Source organism: Rhea pennata, chromosome 11, assembly GCF_028389875.1.
Source record: "Rhea pennata isolate bPtePen1 chromosome 11, bPtePen1.pri, whole genome shotgun sequence".
In the NCBI taxonomy this organism is placed as follows: domain Eukaryota; kingdom Metazoa; phylum Chordata; class Aves; order Rheiformes; family Rheidae; genus Rhea; species Rhea pennata.
This window is the reverse complement of record NC_084673.1, coordinates 16,481,787-16,492,880: the sequence shown is the minus strand read 5'-3', so window position 1 is coordinate 16,492,880 and position 11,094 is coordinate 16,481,787. Positions and strand designations below refer to the sequence as shown.

The 11,094-nt window shown below is 40.0% G+C and overlaps 1 protein-coding gene across 3 annotated transcripts in view; it reads left to right on the top strand.

Moving 5' to 3' along the window:
- Positions 1–2,131: 2,131 nt before the first annotated feature.
- Positions 2,132–11,094, top strand: part of KIAA1210 (KIAA1210 ortholog) — a 60,583-nt gene continuing 51,620 nt past the window's right edge. The window contains exons 1-2 of one of the 3 annotated variants that reach the window (XM_062584894.1): positions 2,132–2,198; positions 3,553–3,699. The gene's annotated coding sequence lies outside the window, so the exon portion shown is untranslated. Of the gene's footprint in view, positions 2,199–3,520; positions 3,700–4,027; positions 4,200–11,094 lie in introns of those variants that run through there. The other 2 variants (XM_062584895.1, XM_062584896.1) reach the window with 2 other exon arrangements.

Here is an 11,094-nt window from a genome sequence, read left to right as displayed (position 1 = left end):
TATGCTGAGTACCCTAGAGAAACTCTGCAAGAACAGTTCATTCTTAGATAAAGAAGGGCCAGGAAATATTGCCAAGATTGATAGTATTTTGACTTATCTGCTGCACAAGCACCAGTACTACAACCTATGGTTGCACAACTTCAAACATTTTCTTAACCTTACAACGTATTCAGAAATATGCATATGCTTCAACTGCATCTTATTTAAGAGGAAAAAAAAGGTAAGAACAAATATTTAAAAAGAAGTGAGCATAAAAAAATTATGATACCTCAGTCAGATTTATTTACATTCACGGATCTTTTGCAATACATTTCTTGTTAGCAGGCTTATTTGGCAATTCCTTTAAGTGAAATGGAGGCTCTAGTCAGAACTGAGTTAACCTCTGCTCCAGTTAAATACCACAGGCATTAATTATGTTCCCACACAATTTTTCTTGCCATTCTACAAACAATAATAGTTTTCTCCATAGAGACATTCTGTTAACAACATCCATGAGATGACCTGATAAAGGAGAGCTAATATAAAACCTTCTTCATACTAATCAAAGAAAATAGCATTGGAACTCAGATAACTTTTATCTCCTTGCAAATCAGGGTAGTTAAACAATTTTTAAATATTTCTGCTTATTTTTTTCTTTTTGAAAACCAGCATAAATCTGGTAGTGGTAAAGCCAAATTAGCTCTACTGTACTCCAGCATTCACCTTACTGCTTTATCTGTTTGCACTTTGGAACTTGAATTAGATCTAGGGAATCTTTCAGGGCATATTTAATGATTCTAAACAAAGCATGCTTTGCCTAGGTTGCCCATGATGTATTTTACCACGGTAGGGCTCAGATAACCAGGGTATGTGAGCACCATTGTTGCCAGCTGGTTTTGCTCCTCATGTTCTCTCACTGCAAAGAATGATATCTGGTCCACTTTACCAATTTTATTACTTGCAAGAGTTCTTTTAATGATTCTGCAAAAGGCAGCTGTGTTCATGATAAAAGTTAGTGTCTGTATGGTCCTCCACCATAATTCTTTGACCTGACCTGACTGATATTTTTAATTCAAACTGTGACTGCCAAGAAAGGTTTCAGGAGTTTGCAATGACACTGATGCCTAGTTTGTGTTGTTCATGAACAGATTCCTGGACCTACCAGTCGTCAGGACTGTTCCTGGCTTTAATTTGATCTGCAAGGACCCAGGATTTCTGAAGTAGAGTTGAGGTGTATCTGGCTCTGAGTTTGCTGAGAACTAGTGACAAGCAAAAACTACTGGCAAATTAAATCTTTTCTGGTCAATCTAAAGTCTTATCCATAACTTCCACCAACAACTTGAGCCACTTCAGTAAAATAGCACAGAAGTGCATTACAAACAGTTTGTAGCATCAAGAGCCATAAAGAGGGGTTGTTGCCTTGTGGCCCAATGGCCTCTCTGAGTCTGTAGATTCTTCTGGAAACGGAGGAAAGAAACTAAGAAAAGCAAGGCTGAATATACTGTATGAGGACATAAGGAGTTCAAGCCTTCTAGAGACATGTTTTATTAGACCATCTAATGCATTTAAATGGACAAGCTTCATTGTATCTGCCTTTTTCTCACAGCTGGTCTAATAGAGGTATTATATGTCCCTGCAAGCCTTGCAGCTCTTAAAAAAGCTCTTAAAGTACTGGGCAGGCATGGGAGAATCCTGTTCTTTTGCCTGGTAATAATTTAACTTACTAACAAGGAAAAAGGAATGATGAGGAGCTGTAATCTCACTCTCCCTTTATGCACCAGTATCTACCTACACCAAGGAAACAAAGCCACTCCCTAATCTGCAGAGGTCTAGTAGGTCAAATATACTCCTAAGGTTGGCAGCAGACATCATATTAAGCAGTTGATAGAGTGCATCTGTTCCAAGTGTGGAGAGCTGGCATCTGGCCTAGGAATGCTCTAAATTGCATCAAGTCCTCTAGACCATCTAGATGGTCTTTGTGTTGGACATTTTATTTTTTATTTTATTTTTTATTTTATTTTTTATTTTATTTTTTATTTTATTTTTTATTTTATTTTTTATTTTATTTACTCCATTTCTGTGACATTTCTGCTTGTTTTCAGCTGCATCTTTTGACTTTCTAGCTGCTTTCTTCCCCCTTCAAGATAAGTGCCAGAAAATAAAACTTTGCAATGTGAAGATGACACTATGCTGAAGGCTATCAAGATCCTGTCATTCCTGTAAGTATGTAAAAGGGGAGTTGTAAAGGCAAAGCCCTCAACTAGAGAAGCATCCTGGAGAACTTCTTGCCCCTGTAAGAGACTGATGCAAGCTTGCAACCCAAATCTTCTCCCCAGCCACACCTGCCATGAGTTTTCTTACTGACTTGTCCAGCAGGCTGCAAGGGCCATGGCTTTTGGTTCAGTCACGCCAAAAGGGCCAACAGTCTCTGCAACAGGAACACTTGCTTGGTCAGTATGTACAGCAACCACACTGGGAAGTTTTGGAGAAATCTCACTGTCTTTTAACTACAGGTGGAAATTCTGGTATGAAGTCTCAGTATGGGCTCTTTTTATGAAAGGCAGCAGATGTCAGAACAACTTAGATAAGCTGTAGATACTTCTGGAAGAGACGGGAAAAAAAGAAAACAAAGTCTGTGTGTGCTCCTTGCAACATAACGGCCTTTGTATCCTTAGAAAACACACTGATTAATAGTGAAAGGGTCAATAAAATCCCTGCACTTCCTGAAAATAGCTTCTTGGATTTGCTTGGAGGTCAGATGAGCCAGGTTTTATATATGGAAAATAACTGGACAACATGAAGGAAACTAAGCCAATCTATGATTCACAGATCAAGTCAAGTCAGTAGCACTATTAGGGAGAGTAGAAAATATTAACAACTGTTCTCCCTTAGTGCTGGTTGGGGAAGCGATACCCAGTGCTTGTAAGTGTGTTGATTTTTTTGCTGATTTTTGCTTGCACTGTAGACGTTCACCTAGCACTTCTGAATGTGTGAGCCATCTTCACTTGTGTCACAACTCCCCTGAGGCGTTACGGCACAAGTTATTTCCCTGCCACTGTAGGGGAGTGCCAGTTACGCTTCAGAACGGATCAGTCTGCTTCAATGTGAATTGACTAACCAACTTCAATGTTAATCGTTTTAAAGCTTAGAAGAATAAACTATGATAGCAGAGTTTTCTCTGTGTAAACTTGCACCTTTTCAGTTGAGGAAATGCAACAAGATAGGCATGGATTCTCATCTCAGTTAGAGTGATGTTTCTATTTAGCTGAAATCTGCTTCTGACATTCCTCATTGATTATGAGGATTGCTCTGACAAACCCAAAGCATTACAGACAAAGTGGTGGACTGAGTAAAGAGAAAAAAGCAGCAGTGGGAAGAGAGACATGTGGAAGGAATATCTCTTGCTTTTTTTCCTAAATCATCTTAGATGTCTAGTTTGATAAGATACACTTCCAGGTGCAAGCCAGAGTTCTGTCTGTTCCGCAAATGGTTCCTTTTATCTTTGTCTGATTTTATCGAACATGTGAAGATAGTTCCATCATTCTTGGTTTTGACACAGAATTATTTCTCCAGGTAGTGAATCCAGAGGAATCCAGTTTTCCACACACATGTGAAGGAAGCACTCCATTGATTTCCCACCCTGGCTGTTTCCTTCGAGTCATGCACGCCCTCAACAGGAGGCTCTTTCAGACCCTCGGGCTCATCACTCAGCTGTTACAGGTAAAGGGCCGGAGAGGAGTTACCCAAGCGGCGCGTGTTGCCGTTCCCCAAATCCTCGCCGAGCCGGGGCGCGCTGCGCGGTGCCCGGTGCGGGATTCCTGCTGCTCCGCAGCCGCGCACCCGTCCCGGTGGCCGGGGCCGAGGCGCAGCGCGGGCGCCGGCGCGCGCGGCCCGTCCCGAGCCGCCCGGGGGCGCGCGCGGCGGCGGCGGCGGGAGGCGAGAGCGGGGCCGCGGCGCGGGGCCGGTGCCGCCCTCCGCCCTGGCGGCGTTTCTGGTGCGGTCCGCGGCTGCGGAGCTGGGGCTCGCAGGCTGCTGGAAGCGGGGGCGAAGCGTGCGCCGCCCGGCGCGGTGCTGGCGCGAGCCGGGGGCGCTCGGGAAAGGCGAGTGCTGATGCCTTCGGGACTGGTGTCACTGCGGGGCTTTCACCCTGCCTGTTATCCTTCGGTGGAAACTGCAGAAGGCTGCCGGTACTGCTAGGAGCCTTTAAAACCTTCATGCACGTGAGTTTTCTCTTTCCTTTTTTCTCTCACGCTCACCATACAGTAAATGATAACTAGGATGCCAGCATGTTTGCAGATATGTTACAGGATGGGAAATAAAATATCTGTTAGTCTTGCTGCTGGAAAGCAAATACAATGAAAAATGAATCCAGTCAGTTCATACATATGGAATCACTCTCTGCTCGGTAGATTGGTTTGGGATTTCTAGCCATATAATGCATATGCCAATACATTAGTAGTGTTTCAGGCCAGTTCCTGAAGAACATTGCACCTGAAAAGTCTTGCTAACTTAGTGAAATTGCTCACATTTCTGGAGAATGTTTGTCAGTGACTTGCCAGCAGATCAAGACAGTAACACTTCTCTGGACGGGGCTCCTACGTGCTCATTGAGAAATGCAGCCCCATTGCAGAGACTGAATGCAAGGCTCATAGGCCTCACAGAGCTATCCTGTATCTGCAAAATTCAGTGGGCTCACTTCCAATTCACCGTGTTATAAGAAGGTACAAAGCACTTCCTCTTACCTGGACTTCGGAAGTGACTCAAGTTTAGTGTCTATACAGATTGATGTGGTTAGAAGTATGCATTCAACATACTTTTTCCACTATGCAAAACTAAGTTAACTTTGATGTTACAGGAACCAAAATTAAATTCAGGTTTTAAAAGTAGAAAGTAGTTGTCAGTTGAAAGACTATTCCTCTTGTTTGCTTGTGTTTTCATAAAACAAGGGATAGAAGTTTTCTGAAAGGGAAGTGTCTCAGATTTCCGTGACCAAAGAGACGGAGACATGCCCAGTGCTGATTTGATGGCTCAAAACTATTTGTCCTTTGGAATCTATAATACAGGGTTTTGTCTGTCTTCAGATATTTGGAAAGTAGCTAGCTGTTCTTTCTAGTCTTTCTGCGAGCACGTAAGCAGAGACATTACCAGCATAAGTTAAGTTTTACAATATAAAAAGTTTTAGTGGAATTGGCTTCCATTTCAAAATTTTTGTCTCCAATAGAAATACGTCTTAATTTACCAGTCAGAGAATTTATTGCAGAAAAAGGCATAGCTACTCTTCCCTTTACCAAAAAAAGTTATGTGGCAGTGAATGAAGAAATGAGAACTTGTGCTTTGTCCAAAGACCCGTGCTTTAATACGGGTCCATTTATTTATAATCCATTTATTTAGAATGCTCCACAAGACAGCACAAGCTACAAATGCAAATATTGGGATCATGCAGGAACAGCTAAGATGGTTAGTTTTAACAGCTGTGAAAATGAGCATATAGTGAACAATATTGTATTATCATTCCATGTGTACATGGGAGAAAGTCTAATATATTTAATACTTACAAACACTCTTTAATCATTATTGCCTAATCTCTGCTTCAATGCCACTAAAACTTTGATCAGAATGCTTACTGTATCTGATACTGCTGAATTTTGTTAAAGGTGCACATATATGTATGAACTCTAAGATAAAAGAAAGTGCACAGTGGTCTAGCAATCTAGAGAGATTGATTTATTTTATTATTCCTGAGGATTTTCACTAATCCTTGTGTTTATACTACAGACAGTGTATGCGACGTGGTTGGTCTTGAATATCTTTAGTTACATAACATGAACATCAAGCTGTGTAATGAGTCAAAGAGGGGACTCAAAGCAGTGTGACTGAAGCTTGTGTTGTACATCAGACTGCGAATGTAAGTTGTGAAGAGCTGAACTCAGTGGAAAGACTACCACTGATTTTAGTGAGCTTTGGATATGGCCCAGGATCAGTGGCTTGACTATTGGAATGGCACCAGCATCATGTTGAGTCATGTATATGTACATATCTCTACTTTTAAAATCTAAAATAGCTTTCAAAAGCAGTGCCAATGCCACAAGCATAGATGCCATTTGAATTTCATCAGAGCACTTGTTACTTGCCGTTGGTTTTAGGAGAAAAGCAGTCCTGTCCCCCCATCATTTCCTCTGATACATTTATTGAAAAATGTCACTTCTTGTTTAAGATCAGTCTATTGTATAATTTAAGCACAGACCCAAAACATGTTTTCTCTAGCTGGAGATGTTTATCTCCACATCTTTGGTTGATAGCTTATATGCGCAATGGAGGGAGTGCTGCAGGTTAGGGCTTGAAACCAGCTCTTTGGCAAGCAGCAGACACTGAGATTTGCAGCTGACAGTCATAAGAAGGATCATTTTAATTAATATTTCTCCCTCACTGTTGCTAACTCTTGCAGATCCCCCATAAATCTCATGAGACCTCCTCAGGTCTTAGCTCACGGACCCAAGCAACTCTGCAAGACTGTAAACATTCTTCCAACAAACTAACCAACCAAAACTGGCAAAACCGCTAAAATACATTTTCAACTGCAAAGTTTGAAACAAGGATCTTTCAGTGTTCACTAAAAACTGAAGAGATCCCCAGATATTATTATATGCAATATACCCACTTGTTCAAGCCATCTCATAGCGTAGCTGGCTCATGAGCGTTGAATAGTGACTGCACTATTCTGAATCCTTAAAACTGTAGGAAGTAACGAGAGTCTTATTTCACAACTTCTTTTTATATTGCTACTTAAAAGCCTATGGGGGAAAATGGAGGTTAGTGTACATACTTTCATTTTGCTTACAGTTTTGACACCATCCTTAGAGCTGATGTCAGCAAGATGGTATGTCAAGGAGTTACACAGCCTCTCCTGCTTTCCCAGCTTTTCTTTGAAAACACCTGATCTTTGTCTGCTGTTCAGCCCTTTCTTCTTTATGCAAAACATGTATCTCATTAAAGTTCATCAATATTTACTAATAAAGGAGGTTGCTATTATTTGTAGATGTCTGTTAAATATCATTGCAAAAATTTGCCAGAAAAGGTTACAGTATACAGCAGAGTGTGACCTTTCCTTTCCCCTAGTTTATACTTTACAAGAACATTTTTGTATTTCACTGGGTTAAATGGGAAAGATACCTGTCAGCACACAGGGGGTCAGTGCTGCTGTAGTTTGGCTGATACTTTGCCAATCTTTCCTTTTTTGAGTGCTTTTTTTCCTAACTTAGAGAGCTGTAGCTGTGGCCCAAACCATGTGGTCTGGGGGCGTTTGTCTTGCGCTGGACCATGGTATCTAGCAAACCGGTGATTTTTCAGGCCTTTTGCTGACTCGCTGCCCATGGTTGCAGCCAGGTAGCAGGGGTCTAATGCTCTTCCTCTCTATGTCAGGATAAGATTTATCCTGACATAGTTTAAGAGATCATTTGTATGTTCCTAATCACTGGTAACAACAAGGAGGAGCAAGGTTTAGAACACTTCATCCTATTTCCTTTCGTAGTAGGATTTTTGAATTCTCCTGAATTTACCCTATATCCAGTTTTTTGAATGCTACCTTTTTTGTGTTATTAGGGGGAAGTGAAAGAGGTGAGAAAAAGAAAGCAAGGGTGGTAGCTTGTGTGGTTTACTTAACATCTGAGAGATGGTCTAAGAGCTTCCCTGTGAGTTTTAACTATACTCCCATGGTATAATTATCCAGGAACACGCCACAAACTGGGAGTGTGTGTGAAAGGCGCTTGCTTGATTCTGTTGCTTTTTTAAGCTGTGTATTATGTTTGAGTCTGAGATGATTTAATGTCTCATGGGGAGCTTGTAGATATATATAACTGTCTTTAAATTTTGGTTTAAAACAAGGGAGATGGGAATGTGATGTTATAGAGAATGGGGCATGTTGAAAACCTCCCATTAGAAAAGTCAAGTCAGCTGAAGATCCCATTTCAGCAATGCCTTCTGTATTGTACACAATGAAAGACCTTTCCAAAATCCTTCAGTCTTTCATTACAGCTGTATTAAGAAAGACCTTATCTATACTTAAAAGCATAAAGCTTTTAAAGTTTTAAGGACTTGAGCCTTTTGAAAGTGACATAGCATGCAGCAGTTCCATGTCAGAGAGTGAACTGCAAAACTACAACGCAACATATTTGCTTACTCTTTAGACTTCAGGAGCAATAACAATACCATGAGCAGATGTACATTAGACTGTTTATACACACATTGTTCACTGCCAGCATGTGTTTCTTCAAGCATTTATTTTTTTAACGCACATTTTATTTTTGGGGATCTATATTTTGTGTATTATTACTTTGTTGCTACTGTGATGACTGAAGAGTGGATTTAGTAAGTGTCAAACTCCTAAAGCTGTGGGTTCTGCAGTAGTTAAAGGGATGTCTTATTATACAAGAAAACACATTAAAATGTTAAGATTCTTACAATAAATTAGCATAAAGCAAGAAATTGGAATCTAGGAAAGACTATCATTTATCTCAGAAGTTCTTACTTTAGTTGATTTGTCAAGCTCCTAGACAATGTAAATGGTTTTATGTTATCTTTTTAATTAGGAGTAGTGTAAAACTATGTTAGAGGGAAAGAGAGAAAGAGAAAACCACCCATTATTATTGTGGTGAGTCTGAGGAAATGGTATTATAAGCTATATCACCACAATTTTTGTGGATGTAAATGGGTTTAAAAATGAATACAGGGAAAATTATATGCTTTTATTCTGGTGATTACGTTTCTTGCTCTCCACTGTCCTCCAAACTGTGGCCATTGTTGCTACTATTCATCCTGCAGGAGGGATGAACACAGCCATTGGGTGCGAGTTGGATTTTGTTCTACTACATGCTACACGGCATCAGTACAGTCATTGTGCTCTCACTTCTCCAAAGGGAAAATAGTTTGGATTTTGAAGGGATTTTTTATTTTGGTGAGAGGGGTGTTACATGTGTACATATCTCTTCAAAGATGACATATTTGCTATTTTTGTAACTGATTCCACTCAGAATAAAAATATGGTCGTATCATCAATAATATTGTTTTTATGAATGATCAGTATTATTCCGCAGCATTTAATGGTATTTTGTTTGTATGTCTTTTTACTGAAGTTCCATTATATTAAGCAATTACATAACAATTTATGGTGAAAAAGCTTTGCACAGTCTAGGAGAAATTATTCAGAAGTCTCATAAATAGTTGTACTTGGTTATAGTTGTCTTAGTGACATATTAAGTCTCATTGACAGTAAGAAAATATTGCAATATAGGTATTTTGTGATCTAGAAACAATGTAAATTCACCTTGTAATTTAGTTCAAGCAACATTTTGTTGCTTTTAAATACTATGTAGTCAGTAACTTGCATTTATATAAACAGTCCTTAATAAACAGAAGGCTTGTTTATTATTTTTTGATGAAGGGGAGCTGTCTGTGAGGACAGAACAAGCATACCTAGTCTTTGGACTTCACACTAGCTTGTCTCCGGGTGCTACAGAGTCCCTTGAGGACGTAACTGGTGCTATGCTAGACAATATGAGTTACATCAGTCTCTATGATCTGAGTTTGTTTTCTTATGTAGGTGCTAGGAAAACTGTAGGAATCACCTAATCTCCATGGTAAAGCACAAAGATACTGAGGCAATGGACTTAAGTTTGTCAGTGACTCTGCAGCTTTTTCAGATACGTCTCATCTGGAGATGATAGGCAGACCTGTCAGCTCAGCACATTGCTTAGGTATATGCCCCGATGTGTGGTTATACCCTTTGGAACGGGAAGGACCAAGCAGAGATCCAATTTAAGCATATGATTAAGTGACTTGGTGACTCAGAACCATAGTTTATTCAACGGTTTTAGGTACAATTCTTCCGCAAGTAGCATATTTCCTGTCTCTGGATATTTATTTGATATTTTCCCTTCCCATTATGATGGGAACAATGCCAGCATATTTAAGAGACAACTGGGAACAAACTGCGGATATTTAAAGATTCCCAGAACTTGAATATGAGTAATGCATCGGGCTGCTGTGCAAGAAACTCTGCTGTGGTGTGGGACTCCTCTGGTGAAATTGGCTCAGTATGAGGTATATTTTATTATGTGATGATTTTAAAACTCTGGACAGAAGGGGCTAAATTGTGTGGTGGAGTTATTGATTTCTAATTTAACCCAAAGTTTTGATGCTGGTGATCCTAAAAGTTCCCACGGCAGAAGGCTGGTTAGTAAACTTAAAATTATCTTAGATATTTATAGAGTGCCTATTCTTATAGTTTCTTTCTGGCTGTCCTTATTGAGCGGGATAGGATGGGGAAAGACTCATGGTCTAAATGCAGTTCTAGGCACCAGGAACTCTGACTGCAGTCTTAGTTTATGGTTTCTGGAATAGTCACTGAATTACTCTGCCTCAGTTCTCCCAGCTGTATCTGCAGAATGGAGTAATACTATATTCTATGCAGAAGAGTACAGAGTCTGATACTTTTAATTAATCTTGCAGATATTGGGTACTGGTAGGTAATTTGTTATTACTCAAGATGTACTGCTTAATTTTGCAGTTTATGAAATGAACCAGGTTCAACGCTTTTGCGTCTTTATACAGACGGAAACTAACAAAGAAAGCAAGATATTACTGTTGTCTACAAATTTGCATTAAATGTCGATAATACGCACTCCTCACTCTTATTTTTCTGTTCGTTTCCCTTTAGAGCAATAACACCTGCAGGCAGGACATTCTGGGACCTCCCTGCCCTTTTCTGGAGGTTGATGGTCACTTTATCTTTAGCCTGGTGTTTGTAAGCACTGGAGTCTGGCAGCTTTTTCCCCAGAACCGTACTTTCAAGATTTCCCTTATTACTATTACTTCAGCTGACAGGCAGTGAGATGGTATCTGAGATGACCTTTGTTTTTGAATTTTTATTTCAATGGCAGTTGAAATTCAGGATGTTGATGGTTTTAGCAATATTATTCCGGATGCGTGAGTCCCTGATATGCCTCTTGCTTATACCTATACAAATAAATCGAGAGTAATTTTGTTGAAGAGGTAGGTCTATGTTAGTGGAAAACTAATATACCTGGGAAGTCATTAAACCTGATTGCTATTCACAGCACA